Below are 18,623 nucleotides of genomic sequence, written 5' to 3'. Positions count from 1 at the left end.
ACATCTTTATTGGAGTATAATTGCTTTACAATGTTGTGTTAGTTTCTGCTGTATAACAAAGTGAATCAGCTCTATGTATACATATATCCCCAGTTGGTTTTGAGAAACGTGCCTTAGACTACATGGCCGTCTGGGAAGCTTCTACAGCCATCTCTCTGTTTCCCTTTTACTCAAGTTCATTCTTGCATCACATTCTGACTACTTTCCAACCCCTTCCGGCTCCCTATCTTGCTTTTATTCAAACAAGCAATGCCCTAATTACCTTATATGCTTAATCTAACACTGATGTTTGCCTTTGAGAGGACCTGGACTAATACAGTCTTTTCTCCTGACTATATGTTAAACTTCACGAGGGTAGAGAGGTCACATCCCTTTAGGAAACCACTGGCCCCGGGACCTCACACAGTGTCTGACATACACAGAGTTGCCAACAAATTACCACTAAGTAAATGAAGAATCTTCGCTTCTGAGCACAACTTTTTCTCTCCTTGGAACACACCCCTGTGGGTCTTAGCCACTCATCCATCATAACTCACCCACCAGCCTATGAAACCTTCACCACTATCACGACTCAGTTATCTATTCCCACTCCAGGGCTCTCATTAAATATTTCACATTCTTCTATCACAGTGTTTGTCACTATCTGAATTTCTGAATCAAACTTTACCACTGATTTTGAGCCCCTTGAGTGCAGAGATACTATTTTGTATTTCTTCATTTGTTTCATTGTCATCTACAATGATTAATCCATTTTAGATGACCGTTAAACATGGGAAGGAAGGATGGACGGAAGGAAGGGAGGGAGGAAAGGAGGGAGGGAGGGAGGAAAGAAAACTGGGAATAGAGTTTAGCTTCAGTAATTATGCATTTCTTCATCTTTAAAATGTTCCAGCTATCCCAAAATGTTTATAGGAAACACAAGAGAAAATAGACAGGCTTCATACATCCAAAATTACTTTATTTTTTTTTAATTTTTATTTTTTTTGCAGTACGCGGGTCTCTCACTGTTGTGGCCTCTCCCATTGCGGAGCACAGGCTCCGGACGTGCAGGCTCAGCGGCCATGGCTCATGGGCCTAAGCCGCTCCGTGGCATGAGGGATCTTCCTGGACCAGGGCACGAACCTGTGTCCCCTGCATCGGCAGGCGGACTCTCAACCCCTGCGCCACCAGGGAAGCCCCCAAAATTACTTGTTAAATAGAAGCAATTCTAGAGTAGTTTATCATCGTGGGAAAGACATGGACTCTCAAATCTCTCAGTCCTGGGTCATAACCTCTGTGTATGGCATGCACCACTGTGACCCTGGGAAAATGAGCTGCCTGCTCCTTCATTTCCCCCACCGTAAACCAGGATCCAGCAAATGTCATGAGGCAATGCATGCAAAACCCTTGGCACGTAGTAGGAGCTAGAGAATTAGGAGCCACTGTTTTCTTTAAACTTCAAGTCCCGGGGCGCAGCCTGAAACACATGACTGGGGTCAAGTTTTTAGTATGGAGTCTAAAACAGATAAAGAGAAGCAGCAACCCTACTGCAAAAGAATATATATTTGTGTCCTGGCAGCCAGAGTGATTTGAGCCTCACATCACAGACAATTGTCAGACCAAAATAATCTTCACCAGGGTTTTAGCTTTAAAATATGTGTTTTTTAAAAATCTTGGCTCCACATGATTTGTCAAGCTCTAGTTTTATATTTTTATTGAGAAAAAAAAAAAAGCCCTGTCATTTCACACTTGCTTGTGACTGTTTGCTACCTTCTGACAGCTTTCACTGCCTGGACTGGAATTCTGAGTTTGTCATGGAAAGACGAGGTGAGACATTCTAAAGATGCCGCTATTCTCAGGGACTACAGATGGATTTACATAGCCTCGCGCTTTAATTCCCCACCTCACCAGTTCCACGTCCTGCAGCCCCACTAGCTCCTGGCGAAGGCTCCCTTGGGCCATGCTGTCACCAGCATCCTTTAAATATCCTTAAGTATTGTCACTTATGCCTAGAATACCTCCCTACCTCGCCTACCTTCTCTTACCTCATCACCTTCCTGAAGGTTTCCTTTACCCAGGCCGCTCTGATCTCTCTCCTCGGCACCATCACTGAGCATGACTTTCTCATCTTCTTTTGTGTGTTCACTTCAAACGTTCATCCAGTGTCCACCACGTGGCAGATTCACAGAGAAGGACCGCGGGTACAAACGTGAATAAAAGGGACACGATCTTCCCCAAGTCCTAGAGCACATAATTTGGTTGAGGAAATGAATAATTGGATAATTATGAGTCTGTAACGTGCCACAAAGTAGGCAGCTGTCCATGACGGCTTGACCAGTCAAAAGGGGTAGATGGCACTGCAGTACGACCACCAATAACGACAACCCTATTCCAACACGACTAACGTAACTGTGCCAGGTGTGTCTTGCTGCGTCGTGACATACCGCAGACCAACAGTCTACAGCAATACGACTGTATCACCACGCTGGGTCTGGGGACCAGGAGCCAGCATGCTTCAGCTGACACCTCTGTTCAAGGTCTCACAGGCTGTAACTGAGGTGACATCTGGGGTCGTGTCCTCATCTGGAGGCTTGACTGGGAAGGTCTCTCAGGTTGTTGGCAGAATTGATGTCCTGTGGTTGTAGGACTAGGGTCCACATTTTCCTGCTGGCTGTCAGCCAAGCCTACTCTCAGCTTCCAGAGGCCATTCCCTGGTCCTTTTCATGTGGCCCCCCCCACCCCCATACACCCTCTCATGCTTCGAATCATTCCCTTCAGGAAGGGTCCAGTCCCATTTAAGGGCTCACCTGATTAGGTCAGGCGCACCAAGGATAATCTCTCCTTATATTAACTCAAACTGACCTGGGACCTTAATCACATCTGCAAAATCCCTTCACAGCAGGCTTTACACCATTGTTTGATTGAATAAGTGGGAGAAGGTGTATACACCAGGGGGCAGGAATCTTGGGGTAAGTATATGATGGCAGGTAGAGTTCTCTCTCACTTTACGAGTTGGTTGTGGGTCAGTGAGGCTGCTCTGCACGTCATAGTCAGCCAGGGGCCCAGGCTGCAGATGCTCCACCTCCATATGTCCCTCTGAGATCACCCCAAAAAGGGGAAGTCAGCAAGGCTAACCTCACATCCCCTCTGTGGCATCAGGACTAAAATTAAGGCTCAACATTGCATGTGGCCTCGACATCTGGTGAAGCTGGGCAGACCTTGAGCAACCCCACCACAAGTTCCCCCACCTGTGGATAAGGTCTCCTTATCAGGGGGACCACGTGCAGCTCCTGTTTATCCCCGAGGAGCAGGGTTTGCGGAAATATTCAAATAAGGCAACCACATCTTCCCGCAGGAACCGAGGAGACACCCCGCCTTCTTTATTTATTTATTTATTTATTTATTTATGTATTTATTATTATTTTTTTATTAGTTCCTGCTTTATAACAAAGTGAATCAGTCATACATATACATCTGTTCCCACATCCCTTTCCTCATGCATCTCCCTCCCTCCCACCCTCCCCATCCCACCCCTCCAGGCGGTCACAAAGCACCGAGCTGATCTCCCTGTGCTCTGCGGCTGCTTCCCACTATCTATCTACCTTACGTTTGGTAGTGTATATATGTCCATGCCTCTCTTTCGCTTTGTCACAGCTTACCCTTCCCCCTCCCCATATCCTCAAGTCCATTCTCAAGTAGGTCTGTGTCTTTATTCCCGTTTTACCCCTAGGTTCTTCATGACATTTTTTTTTTAATTCCGTATATATGTGTTAGCATACGGTATTTGTCTTTCTCTTTCTGACTTACTTCACTCTGTATGACAGACTCTAGCTCTATCCACCTCATTACAAATAGCTCAGTTTCGTTTCTTTTTATGGCTGAGTAATACCCCGCCTTCTTGACACGACAAAGTTGGCCTCCTAGAGTATCTCCTTGTTCACTCTGTTCCCAGGTGCAACCCTGAAACGGCGCAGGGCCCTGTGGTCCTCCCTCCACCCCCATGTCCTCCACCTGCCTTTTGTCTGTGGAAAAATTTTAGCCAAAGAATAAATTTAATCAGAGAAGTGAGAAAATGCAGAAACAAAGGGAAACAGTCCAACAAGACTAAATAATAATAATAATTTAGTCCTTAAGCATAGCGAAGGACCTTTAGTTCCTTCTCAAGGTCTATAGATCATATTCTTTTTTTTTTTTTGCGGTATGCAGGCCTCTCACCGTTGTGGCCTCTCCCGTTGCGGAGCACAGGCTCCGGACGTGCAGGCTCAGCGGCCATGGCTCACGGGCCCAGCCGCTCCGCGGCACCTGGGATCCTCCCAGACCGGGGCACGAACCCGTGTCCCCTGCATTGGCGGGCAGCCTCTCAACCACTGCACCACCAGGGAAGCCCCTATAGATCATATTCTGAGCCGTATCCTGTAAGCTGTCTTGTAGATACTGAAACCGCCACCAGGTGAAAGAAGTTAACTCATGATGACCAGACTGTAGCCATGACATAGGCTGCCGCAATTCCAAGAATAGGCCTCAAAGAAATGGGAACAAACTGACCCTGGAACTGAAGACTAACTGTACCTAAAACAATCAAGGTGACGCTGGTCAGACCATCGCGTGAACAATTTCAAGATGACTGTCAGAGCTGACTGTGCTGTTTCTGCATGGAGCCCCCTCCCTTCACCTATAAAAGCTCTTTTCCACTGATTGTTGGGGACTCCCTTTGGACAGGAGTCCACCCTCCCCCTCAGTTGCCGGCATCCAAAATAAAGCAAACTTTCCTTTCCACCAGCCTTGCCTTTTTATTGGCTTTTGAGCAGTGAGCAGCTGGACCCCACTTTCAGTTACCCCCCCCCAATGTTCCTGCATGGTGTGCAGTGTCCTCACCCCCCGGGGTGTGGACATCTGTAACTGATGAACTGCCATTGACCTCATCTGTCTGGTGTTGCATGATGTGTGTGTGGTCATCCCCATACCTCTAGGGTGGGGATCCCTTGTTACCAATGGCCTTTAAAACACTAAAAATACCACCCCAGGAGTAACACAAGGTAATCCTGTTTATATTTCTTTGGCCAAAGAGAATCCTTAACTTCAGGGAATTTCAAAAAATTATAACCTGTGTTCAAAAAGAAGAAAAATCTGAAGTCTTTAGTGACAGCTGTTATGACCGCCCACCATGGTTAAGGATATAGACTCTGAAATCAGGCTCTTCCATTCATGACTTGTGGAATTTGAGGCAAGTTGCTTAATTTTTCTCTGCCTTTGTTTACTCTTTTATTAGTTAAAAGAAAAAGACATTAACAGTGAAGCCTAACTCAGAGGTTTTTCATGAAGATTAAGTTAATGAATGCGTGTCAAGTTTTAGACGTTTGGAACAATACCTGTTCTCATTACTCATTAGTTGTGTTAGATGATGAAGAATTCCTGACTCTGCTGCAGTATTTCCTGACTGATTGAGGACTTGTTAACCAGCATATAGGGAATCACTAAGTTATATATTCATCCTATGAATAGTTGCTGATCCCACATGTACTCCAGAAAATGTTAGAGGCCCTGAAGATTACCCAGTAATCTCAATAGACAAAGTTCTGCCCCATGGAGTTTACATTCTAGAGAAGGTGAGACAGACAACACTTATGTTAGATGGTGCTAACTGCTATGGAGACCAATAATAATAATAATAATAATAAGGTAAATAGGAATCTGAAATCAGGAAAGAGGGTCATTTGCATAAGGTTCTCATGGAAAGGCACAAGACAAGTTGACATTTATGTAAAGACCAGAGAAAATGACACAGGGTCATTGAGCTACCCATGACAAGAGGTTTACAAAGGACACTGCATGTGCAAAGGTCCTGGGGCAGCAGCCTGCCTTGTATATCTGAGGCCCATTAAGAAACTAGTGTGGAAACAGAGTGAGCCAGAGTTGGGAGAAGTAGCTAGGGAGGTGGGGAGGAGCAGGGAGTGAGGATGGAGTGGGGGAGGGCTAGTGTGGATGATGTAGGGTTCTACAACTCATTTAAGGAATCAGATTTTTAATATGAATGAGAAGGCAAGACAGCGAAATGACTGGGATGGAGTTATTGGAGTATCTGACCTTTAAAGGATTTCTTAGGGTTTGGCGTCTTTTCTGAGTCTAGATAATAAAGCTCTGAGCTCTGGGCTGATGTATGGCTCTTGACTCTAAAATCTGGGCTTCTCTGATAGGCTGCCACAGGGGTCTGGCATTCTATCTGTCTCCTGCTTCAAATCTCTTCCCCCACTTTGGTCCTGGTGCAGATGTTCTTTTATTGTTTTTGAACTGAGAGCTCTGGATGGATAGGGCGCTCAGGAATTTCCTTTGGCTGTCTTCTCCTTGTTCACCCTGCTAGAGGACATCCCCTTGGCTGGACCAAGGACAGCTCCCGGTCCGGTTTCTCAGCAGGGACTAGAAAAAGCCATGTAACCCCTCCACTCACATGGATGTGAAACATCACTTGGTCTTTACTACCGGGGCTGGTGTAGCGGATGATTGCATTTCTGAAGCGAACGCCATAGGTTATAATGAGCGCTGAGTGGGAAAAAAAGAAACATTAACCATGATTCATGCCTCAAACTGAAGGTAGGACAAGTAGTTCTTGAACATCCTGATTAGATTTTCATCTTGTTTTAGCAGCAGCAGCTCAAGTTAATGTTTGCTCAGTGAAATCACGTCATGTGGATTGACACGTGGGTAATTATGCTATTTATCTTCTTACAAAACTCTCTCAACTGGGGGACTATGATAATTCAATGCTTGAGAAAGTTGGGGACAAAAGTCACTTCAGCAAGAGAGGGACAGCAAGAAGTCCTTGGTGATCGGGGATGGTGAAGCCTGAGAGGCGTCCTTCCAGTGGCAAAGGAGGTTCTTTCCCCTGGGTCCCCCCAGCATGCGCCCTCCTCCCCAGCTCTCATATCTCCAACTCAGGCCCCTATTCCTGCTCTCAGGAGCCTCCCAATGGTCCTCTCTCCTCCATCCTGCCCCCAGGCTGCTGTCAGAATGGCCTGCTCACCCTGCCTTTTTTCCCCTTTCCCACCTCTCAGGATTATTTCCTTACTAAAAAAAAACAAACAAACTCAATCTCTCCCTCTCATTTAAGCAGTGGTACGTGGACCTAACATATAATGAACAACCAATTTTCTAAAACCCAGGCCAAATCACATCACTCATCATTTTTTAAAACTAAAAAAATTTTACTGGTTTTTACTGCAGAATAAAAACCTCATACCGACCTGTATCAAGATGCTCCGTGATCAGCCCCCATTTACCTGTGAGGAGCCCCTCGCGGCCTCACTTTTCAAGAGACCTAAACTGTGCATCGTCCACTCACCCCCTTCCTCATTTTGCCATGGCGCATGGACCAGGGCATGGGCGTGTGACAGGTCCTGCAAATATAGGAAGCCCTCATTCACCCTCACTGGTAAGAGCAAAACGGAGGGACAGGCACCACAGCTTGGGGAAAAAAGTAAGGCTGGAAGCACTGAAGGAAGTGAAATTGGGCTCCTAGGTCTTAGATGTAAATACTGCATTGGCCAAAAAGTTCGTCCGGGTTTTTCATAGGATTTTACAAAAACCCAAATGAACTTTTTGGCCAACCCAATATATTTAAATTTATACATATAAATTTACAAATATAATTTAGATGTAAATATAATTTAGATAGATATAACTTAGATGCAGATAAATATAATTTATATGCATATAATTTAGATAGGTATATTTGGATGTGTACTTATAGGTACAGGTATAGATACAGATACAGATACAGATTCATCCAGGCCACATCCCCCTCTGCTCTTCTTCCCAGCAAAATTGCTCAAGGAGCTCTCTGTACTGACGTCTCTACACCCTCACTTCTGATGTGTCCCCAGCCGACTGGGTTAGGCACTCAGACCCATCACTGCTCTGAAATTGACCTGAACAACTCTACGGGTCACGTCGACCTGACTCCAGCCAAGAGCCCATCCTCTGTCCTCACCTTGCCTGGCCTTTCAGCAGCAGTGGGCATGGCTGACCCCCACTTCTTTATGAAAACTTCTATTCTCTGGGCTTTCTTGACAAGAACCAGGCTGGCTTTTGCCTACTTTACTGCCTCTTTCTCAAGCTTTCCTTGGACCCCTGCTTCTCTAGAAACTCTAGGAGTCTCAATACGCTGGACTCAGCTCTCTTTTCCTGGAGGGAAATGCACATGGAGAAGAGGGCGTGTTCATTGCTATAGTTGGAGATACCGTCTCTACACTAATGACTCTCAAAGCTATGTCTTTAGCTGCATCTCCTCTCTGAAATCCAGGTACATAATCCAGGTCCACTGATGTCTCTTTTAGGAGTCTTCAGGCATCCCAAGTGAACCTTTGTAAAACAGAACCATTGGTCCCCCCCACCACTGGATTGCTTCCCAAATTCTCCCACACTCATGATATCTTCGTTTCAGCCAATGTCTCTTTCACCAGCCAACACTTGAACCAAGGTATGAGTATCCCCTCCTTCACTCACACCTTGCATCAGTGATGTCCTTCAGCAGTGCCTCCAAAACATTCCCCAAATAGCCCCGGTTCCACCACCTCTACAGCTGCCACCATGCTCCTCACCTGGGCTATTGCAACCCCTCCTACCTGATCCCTCCCAACCCCCATCTTCCTCCCCTAAATTTGCCAAAGTTACATTTCCGAGGACCCTTGGTTTTTCATTTCTCTTAGGGTAAAAGCCAAGCCCTCTATCCAGTCCCTGCAGGTCTTATTGAGCAGGTTCCTTCCTCTCTCTCTGATCTCAGCTCTTCATTCTCCTCCACAGACCCTCCATTCAGAATCCCTCAAACGTGACATCCTGCTTCCTGCCACAGGACATTTGCACATACCTTCAGCTTGGGATTCCCTCTCCTCCATCCCAGACCTATGCTCAGTTGCCTCCTTTCAGCTCAGATATAATCTTATTGGAGATTTTTCCTCCAATCTCCCTGAGACAGGTACTCTACCATATCACTCGTTCTATCTTATTTGTGGTTCTTTTCAATATCTTTGTGTAGCATGTATGTGTGTGGCTGTGTGTGTCCTTCAGAGTTACGTTGTGTCTCTATATCCCCACTAGAATAAATCTTTCTGAAAGGCAGGAATAATTGCCCTTTAACTCCTCTATCTCTTGTACCTAAAATGGTGCCTTGTGAAGTTACCAACGGCTCTTTGGTAAGTTATAGACCGTAAATATATAGACGGAGCTGCAGCCCCAGGACATCATATCTGGCTGTAACCCACAAAGCCAGCTGGAAAAACTCACAGCCCAAATATATGTTCAGCGGTATCCACAGATCCATAAAGTAGTGTATCCTCTTTCTGTGCTACCATCAAGTGTGAGTGGTTAAATGACTTTCAGTCACCATCAAATGTTGGGAAATAAATGAAAAATAAGTTTAAGAGCAACACATTGCCTGCAGAGAAAAGTCATTCTGCCTCCATTTGAATCCTCTGCTGACTGGCCCTGTGAAAATGGGTAAAGTCCTTTCTTCTTTAACATCTAACGTCTCTGAGCCCCAGTGTTACCATCCATAAAACGGGGTAACAAGCACATCTATCCTGGGGCTTGACTATGAAAATTATATGTACGTATGTGGTTCAGTCGCAGGTGTGATTGCCTCTTGCCTTCACCTGTCCTCTGAAAGATGTGAGGTTTCTCTCTTTGGTCTTGAACTAGGAGGGCCCAGGACACTGACCCCGTAAGAAAGCCCCGCCCCTCTGCCACCCCCTTTGCGTCCTTTTCCCCAGATGGCCCTTCCAGGAGAACGTCAGGCAGCAGAACACAGGTCAGAGATTGTTTCAAAAGAAGTTTCACCCTCTACTGCTGCACTCTCTGCTACTAACTCCCAAAACCCACCACGGAAGAAAGCCCTCCTCTGGCATACACCACGGGGAGGTGGATGTTTGGTCTGGAGAAGACAAGGCTTCAGGGGGCCCCACCTGATCATGGCCCTCAGAGATCCAAAGGACTGAAAGGAAAGGAATACCCCAGCCAGGGAGGTGGCTGGCCCGGAGGAGCCAGGCACGTGTGCATTAAACCCCAGCTCCGCCATGTTCCGGCTTCCTCTTCTGTACAGTGTACGTGTGGTCCTCGTGGAAGGGACTGTGTAACAGTGTCCCTAGTGTGACCATGGGGAGGGTGGGCGGTGCAGCCCTTTAGCAAACAGCTGTGCTGCTAGCGGCCAAGCATACACGTGGCTGCAGAGGGACGTGCCGCTCAGACCTTCCCGTGGAGGTGGAATCACACGGCCCAACCTAGAGAGGCCCCTTGGGGTGGCTTCATCGTCTGTGTTCATCTGGACTGTTAGATCCTCTACAGCAGAGACACAGTCTGAGATTCTCTGGGGCGTGGCTCACAGCTGGGCAGGGACATGGTGCTCACTGATCCACAGAGGGAAAAGTGGAGAGAGAAATTTCCCCCTGGCTTATCTCCTTATTTACATCTGTCTTAAAATCAGTCCGCATCACCTTAGGGAAACAGCCTGTTCCACAAGGCAGAGCTGGTGATGCGACACACCGGGCAGGTCGGCATCTTCCCAGGAGCGGGGGCCGCCCTCCCTCCACTGGGCCCTAACAGAAAGCTCTGGACCAGAGCCAGATGCTTGGATCCGTTTCAGCTCCTTCTATTCAGCGTTTGCTGCATCCTCGGCAAGTCATTTCACCTTTTCAGCATCTCCATCCTATACGAGTTTATTGTAAAAGCAGCTCACAATGTGGCTGGAAGAATTAAATGAAGAGTGTTTGCAAAAGACTCCAGCAGAGTTGGGCAAATGCAGGGGCTGGGAGAAGGTTGGTGCCTGGAGGGTGCAAGTCACAGAGGGTTGTTAGGAAGTACTGTTCCCGGAAGTGGGTTCTCCAGCTTCATGCCTTCAGGATGAGCACTCTGGAGGCGGGAGGGGAGGAGGGCTGGGGAGAGGAGGGGGCAGAAAAAGCCAGACAAGCCGTCAGGGTCTGCGGTGTAACTGATCTGAAGAGAAAGAACCTCAGTGGGAAGATCCCATCTTTGATCCTCTTGCATCTTCTGTTTCTGGCTCCTCTTGGTCCCTCGGTATTTGGTCAAGTGGCACCTGGAAATGTTCTCTTCTCCCAGGAGTTCCAGGACGTCCTGAAGAGGAACGCATGCCACTGTGGGCAGAGGCTGGGAATGGCACGCTCCCAGCTCCCAGGCTTAGGGAGGGGAGTGGAATTCAAGGAGGAGACCCTGCGGGAGGGCAGAGCTCCAGGGCGACAGAGTAGAGACAGACCTTCACCAGCCCGCCCAGGGTGGGTCTCCAGCAGAATCCGGGTGGTCGGGCGGCTTCGTGGGCACAGAAAGGCCACTATCTGAGTGCACTCACTGGTGGTGCTTTACGATGGGTCTGTTTGGATCCTCAAGGAGTAAGCACCCTGCTGGGGTAAATGAGAAAGGGTCTTGAAAACAGGCAAGCAGATATGGCAGGCAGGGTGAGGGGGCATGCCCAGGGTGGTCAGAGCCCCAGCGGGTGAGGAGGGCACCTGTGCAGGGGGTGAGGGAGAGGGCAGCTGGCTCGGGATGCCAAAGCCGAGGTGGGTGGGGACCCTCGGTAGGGGGCTCTGGGGGATGGAGCGTCAGTGCCCCGGCGAGGTCGGGGCCTTGACAGCAGTGGGATTGAGAGCACACAGGGGACTGATCCAATGAGTAAATAAATACATTAAGGACGAGGGTCCCACTCCTCAGGGCTGGAGGAGAGAGTCACAGGTGTGGAAAGAGAAAACCAGGAAGAACTGGGTGGTGCTGGATTGGAGCTGGTGGGCTGGTTGGAAGTCGCTCTCGATCTACAGATGTATAACAAATCAATACAGATGCAGCACGGCGAGATGAATCACTCTCCTCCATGGTGAATGATACCGCTAAAGGCCCAGGGGTCCCACGGTGCAGTGGGGATTTAGGGTCACCTCCCCGATGTATTTAACCTGAGCCTGACTTGGCCCGAAGCTCCCTTGACTTAGAAGGGGACATGGGGCCAGGGCCCTGGTGGGCGGAGGCCACTCCCAGACTCTCGCTCGCCCTCCTCTCCCCCTGCAGCTCCCCACAGCTCCATCCACACCCACCTCACCCCTGCCCCTCCTCTGGTCCCCTCGCCTCCTTGCTGGGCTCCTGGAGTCAGCTGTCCACCAGCTGTTGCTCCTCCCGGCCTCACTACCCAGTGGAGGGAAGGGAGGTCCTGTGGGTCCCGGTGGAGGGACGAACGGAAGCCTCCAAGGAAAGGCGCTCTGGCCTGAAGACTGGGATCCAAAGAGCAGCCAAGCGCACATCCTCTGACCCACAGCCCGTAGCACGTCGCCAGCACCTGTCATGACTGGGGGGCAGGGAAGGCGGGGGGCCGGCGTCCCGCAGCCTCCTGTTAAGTGCTGACAGCTAGCTGGCCTCAGGAGGCCGTGGGAGCAGGAAAGGCAGGGGACACAGAAAAGCTCTCCCGACGTGAGGTTAATAACGCTGCTGCTGACGACACCAGCTCGTGGTTTGTGCATACTTAATATAGGCCAGATATTATTACAAGTACTTTTCATAGAATAATGTAATTAAATCCCTTCAGGGTCTTATCAAGGAGGCGCTGTGCTTGATCGCATCATAGGAGGAGGAAACCAAAGCGGAGGATGCTGCTGAGACTTGCGGAAGCTGCACATGTGGGAAGTGGGGAGGGACTGGAGTCCGTGTGCATCTGCTCTGGACAGCCGCCCTCGCCCCGTGGGGTCAGCAACCCCTGCCGGCCTGAGCTTCCAGCCCCTCCCAGGGCCCCTGAGGGTGTGGCCGACTCCATGGGACTCCAGTGGAGGCTCCAGGCACCAATGAAGCCTGAGTGGACCCTGAGGACAGGCTGGGGGGACCTGGGGGTGGGGAGAATGGAGCGGGCGAGGCCAGGGTGTCCTGGCAGAGGGGCACCCTTTGCCGGCAACAGCAGGGCACTTGGACTCGGAGGTCTTGGGTGTGGCTACTGGGGAAGGACTGGAAGTCTGTAATCCTCCGAGTTGGGGCCAGGGAGGCAGCGGAGGCCAGACCTCGACCGCCTGCCACGCCATCCAGAGGAGACCAGATGGCCGCACGAGTGGAAGAAGCCCTGCAGCTCCAGAATCCGGGAGTGTGCTCAGAAAATTTCAGACAAGGAGCCTGGGAGTTGCTGCAAGACAGAGCTCAGAAGGACAGGCTTCCTCACTGGGGGAGGGGGTGGCCTCAGAGAGGAGGAGGCTGGGCCCACTCAAGATGGGGAGGAAGCCCCATCTGCGTCCCTCAGTCCTAAAGTGCTTGTAGAGGAAAACCAAGTCCATTAAAATTCCAGCCGCAGAAAATGTGTCTGTTAATGACCAGCTTTGCAGCCTCCCTGAGCAGAAGCGCTAACAAATGGATCCTAAACAGAGAAAAGCCCTTGACAAGCATGCACTCAATCAAAGGCTAGAGCCCTGCTTTTGACTAGAGGGCAAAGAAGCACTCACCTAACTCCACAGCAGAACTAGCTCAGACTTAGGGGGAAAAGCCAATTGTGCAGCCGCAGGCTGGAAAGGGATGTATTATGAATCTCACATCTTTGTGCGACGAACAAGAGGCCGTAGGGCAGGCCAGGTGTGGAGGGCTCAGGGGACTCAGAGGAGAGCCTCTGCCTCTGGCTGGGAAAGCCCCCCCCCCGCTGAATAAGCCCCCGGGCCACCGCCACCACCGCCCAGAGAGCTGAGGCTGTTTGGCTTGTGTGCCAAGCACCCAGGAGTGGAAACGGGGCTCGGAAGCTGGACGCTTCCAAGAGGGGCAGCCCTGGAGGAGCTTCAGAATGAGAGCAGGGGTGAGGAGAGGGGCGGGTGCTGGGGCTCAGAGGGGAGAGAGGCAGGGGGAGTGGGGGGAGAAGAGTCCAGGGAGGGCTAAGCCAGCAGTCTCAAAAGTGCAAGACTGAGAAGGTATAAAATAGACGTAGGGAGACGGAGAAGGGCAGAGAGACACCAAGAGAGGTGAAGAGGGAGGGAGACAGCCTCTCGGATCGGGGGACAGAGGCGGGATTTGTCAGAGACAGGGGGAAGGACAGAGAGGGAGAAGGAAGGGAGAGAGAGCTGTCAAAGCCAATATCGGCCACTTAAAAAGTGATCGGTAACCATCACTTCTCTCCTCTCCCCACCCCACCCTCATTGCTACCCAACCCTGACCTAGAAGATTCTTTTTGACAGTCTTGTGGACTTTTCTTTCCAGTGTCTCTCCTGGTAACCTGTTTGGTACCGGCATCCTCTTCTCATTGTCCTCCCATAAGGAAGCCCCATCCCTGAACCCCAAGCCATGACTCCCACGAAGCCGGCACAGTTTTCCCATCTTGACCCCGGGCAGTGGTATGACCCTTCTCCCCGCACAGCGCCTGGAACATTCTTATCCTTCAGGACGGGGCCCCCTCTCCTTGGGCAGCTCTGTAGAAATGGTTCCATGGAGCCCAAGTGACCACCGTCGTCTTCTAACTTGACTCATCCCTGCCTTTCTTCAATCTCCCTTCAGGCGCCTGGATTCGGCTGTGAGGCCCCTGCATTCTTCCCTCCAGGTGAAATGTCCCCAGTTCTTTGTAGGTCATCGTTTAGGTCCAGACCAGTGTTCTCTGATGTGATGCTGTGGCTCTCATTTCCTTCTGAGTGGCCCTCCCAGCCCCTCACTGTGGTCTGGCAGCTGGGGCGTCAGGTGGGGCTGTGTGTCCTGACTCCACCCTGTGGGACCCACATTCCCCAAAGGAACCCATGCTGGGAGGAGGCGGGTGTGTCTACCCTGCAGGGCCCCTCACATCCCGAGACGGCTCATCTCTACAGACTCCCGTCCAAACCAGACAACTCTTGTTTCCTGAAATGTGATGAAAAGTAGAACCCGAGGGTCCCCAGTGTGGCTCAGGAGGAAGTGCCCGTTGGCTGAGAGAAAAAGTGAGGATGAAGAGGAATCTCCAGGGGCCCAGGCTCGCTGCACGTCTCGTCCCTTGGGGTGGCCGGTGAAGGGCCAGGGACCCCACAGAGCCCATCTTCGTATCAGGACCTGCCTGCCTGCTGCCGTGTGACCTGGAGAGAGTCACCACACCTCCCTTGTCCCTGTGTTCTCACCTGTAAAACGAGGCTAGAAACACCTGCCCCGCAATGGCTGCGAGATAAAGTATGCAAGGCTCCAGGCGCGCTGTGGACAGGATCACTGGCAGATGATATCAGTTTTATTTTTATCGTGGAGCCTTCCACAATATCTACAGATTTCTCTTCCATAGCACGGATCAGATTAAATTGTAAGGTTCTGTTTCATGTGTGTCTGTCTCCCTATGTGTTGCCCAGAAATAGTGTCGTGGAGTTATTTATATACATATGATTGTATATAATTATATTAAATCTCTCTAGACTGTGACCTCCATCCGTGAGATGGGCCCGTGGCCTGTTCGGCTTGCTGTCCCCAGCACCTGGCACCACGTCTGCTCGCTTAAACAAGCCAGCATCCCTCTGAGACTGGACACTGGTCCTCCAGCCCCGTCTCTGCCACGTCCTTTGTCTGTTGGGTTCCCACCCACTCAGACCATCGGAGGCCTGTGCTGAGTGGCAGCTGGCTCAGTAATTCCTGCCAAGTCCTCCATTCTTCCCTGACTACAGGGAACATGCCAGAAGGGAACCAAGGTGACACTGGGACAGACCACCTTACCGATGTCTCCACGGCAACAGCAACAGTCCTGTTACACACAAAGGATCTTGGTTCATTATGCGGTCAAAGGTCAAGCCGGAGGATGAGGCCTCCGTGTCAGTGTGCCTTTCAGAACAGGGCTGGCCTCCTTGTTCACTCCGTCTCTCAAACCTCAGGGTTATAAAAGGTCAGGACAGGAGCCAATGATGCCTTAGGAGGAACGGTTGTCGAAACGCGAAATCAGCCTGGCAGCCGTCTGTGTCTGGAATTGCCTTGTTTTATTCACCTTTCCAGGTCTCCAACGTCTTGACGCCAGAAACACCCCTCGCTTCACGCTCTCTTTCCCTTCCCAGGTGAACCTCCCAGCCAGATCCATGGTTTTCAATGGCTTTAATAACTTACTATATATAGGCACACACTCTGGCCTCATAAAATAGCACCACAAAAGGAAACTGAAGATAGATGTTCCCAGTGGAAAAGAGAAACAAAATGATTGCCCTGAAATAGCACCTCCCCAACCATATGAAGATGAGCCAGAAATGCCACCCGTCTCCTAATAATTGAACAAGTGGCATCTCCTTTCCCTCACGGAAGTGTTTTTTTAAAGGCACATTTGGAGCTCGCCTCTGCCTAGAGCCAGGAGAAAGCAGTTACTCATGAGAAAGCGCCGTGGGAAGCAGACAACGCGACCCAGACCAAGGCTGCTCTTTGCCAGCTCCCTGGACGCCTTGGTGTGATCCCGCGGTGAGCTGGGGACGTGAGCTGTGTGTGTGATTTGGGGCAGGTGGGCTCAACCCTCTGCCACAGTTTCCGAATTACCATGGGGACAAAGAACCGTGCCCCGCCCCTCATAGGTGTGTAACAAGGAATAAATGATAAAACTTAAGGGAACATGCTTTGAAAAACATGTAAAGCAAATATTTGGTTTGAAAGGAAGGGTTTCTCTACTTGGATTAGAGCAAACAAATAAGCAAAGTGGACTCGATGGCTCTTAAAGAATGACAGAGGAGATGTTGGAAAGGATGGATCCGTGTGCCCTGCATTTAGGTATTAACTCACCTTTGTCCGGTCATCATTTCACAACATATACATGCATCAAACCATTCTGTTGTATACCGTAAAATTATACCATTTTATATGTCAATTATATCTCAATAAAGCTGGAAGAAAAAAATGATCCTCATACAAATCCTGTGAAGTACATGTTAATTCCACTTCACAAAGGAGGAAACAGAAACGTAGGTTATTCAGTTATTCAGCTGACATCCTCAGGCTGGCATAGCTGCAGTGCAGAGGGCAGCAGGGGCCCTTCTCACCTGGACAGCTCATCAGGGACTGGAAGTCTGTGGACTCACCCAAATCACTCTTTCTGTTGTATAAAACCCTTCTTCTTGGTCCAGATGATGGACGGCTTAAAATACAGAAGCAAAATGAAATGTGAAGAGAAAAAAGATGCTCAGGGCATCAGGGAACTGGATTCTACACAAGGCTTTGCGCCAAGACAGGCTCTCTCTGTGCCTCAGTTTCCCTCTAGACCAGAGCACTGTTCTTCTGACTGTAGGTTGCGACGCACTGGTGGTTCATGGCATCAACTCAGGAGGTTGTGATGAGCATCTTTGTAATGAAGTAGAATAGTAAACGTTAGAGGGCCTTGTGGTCAGGATAAATATCGTTATCAATAAGCTCTCCTAGGTTTATACTTAGGTATGCATACGCTGACTCACAAAGAAATCGCATTCTTGCTGTGGGTCATGGTCAAATTTCTTTTAAGTCACTGGATTAGAGGATATCCAAGGTCTTTGGGATTGTTTCTTCAAACAGAAAAGGATATTATAATAACGCCCTTGTGTCTTTTACGGTTGTGTGAATAAACTGAGATGGTAGACGTGCAAAGACAGGAAGGAGGTCGTCTCATCCTGCACTGACAGGCATTGCTTCCCGAGGACCCTGACACCCACTGACCCCCAGATTCAGCTCCAACCAATTGAATGAGAGAAGTAGGCCTTGGATCCTATTTTTAACTTGTGGCAATAATATTTCTCTACATATGGAACCTTCCAACATCTTTGGATGTCTGTACTCTGGGTTCCTAAATTGATTAGAAGCATCTAGCACACATGTGATAAAAAGGAGGTGCTGGATAAGTACGCTGCCCAGGAACTGGCGCGGTCACGCGCACTAGCTCACCCACGTGTGCATTCAGCATGTGGACTGGACCGTGGCTCTGGGCTGGGCCCCCCGGGGAAAATGATGCATCCCCAGCCTTGAGGGCTTTACGCGGGGGCAGACGCTGGTGATAAGAAAGGAATCGTCACGGGAAACTGAAGAGAAGGAAACTTGGATTTATTGAGCACCTGTTCAAACTGGGCATGTCATTTACACACACACACACTCGATGCCATTTATTTCAGAGCCAGAAGCTGGAGGCACACATTTCCCAGCTCTGGCCAGCACCCCGGCCAATTGCCCACCATCAGGAAAACACACGGGAGTGGTCTCTGGACCCCCTGATTTCAAAATTAGAGTGAAACCAAGTGAGGGGCAGGGAGGGGTTCTGTCCACGGCTCAGAAGCCAAATTAGCACACAGGGCCGACTCTCTCCACACCGGCTCCCGCATTTTTGGTGCAGACGTGGGATTCCAGAAAGCTGCTGCCAGCCATGCAACAGTGTTTCACTTCCACAGGTTTGAAACACCGAGGTGCTGAGTTGGCCCCCAAAGGAGGGAGTCTGCGCTCTTCTACGTGCGCTTTCCATCAGGAGGAGAGGATGTTCTTCGTGTCTGCAAATTCTTTCTCTTCCTGCTTTACTTATCTCTCCTGGGAAGTAGCGACTGGTAGATAATTTCTCCCTGGGCGACCTCTGGGCGCAATCAAGAATAGAAGCCCGTTGCCTCCTTTTCTTAAAGTTTCCTTTTGAGGAAAGAGGTAAGTTTGGCAAGTGTCTGGTCGGGGTTTCATAGCACCGAGAGTTTCCTTAAAACTGGCAGCTACACTTCAAATGGGGGCTG

The sequence above is a fragment of the Mesoplodon mirus genome (genome assembly GCF_964341445.2).
Source record: "Mesoplodon mirus genome assembly, chromosome: 16".
Classification (NCBI taxonomy): domain Eukaryota; kingdom Metazoa; phylum Chordata; class Mammalia; order Artiodactyla; family Ziphiidae; genus Mesoplodon; species Mesoplodon mirus.
This window is presented reverse-complemented; position numbering follows the sequence as displayed.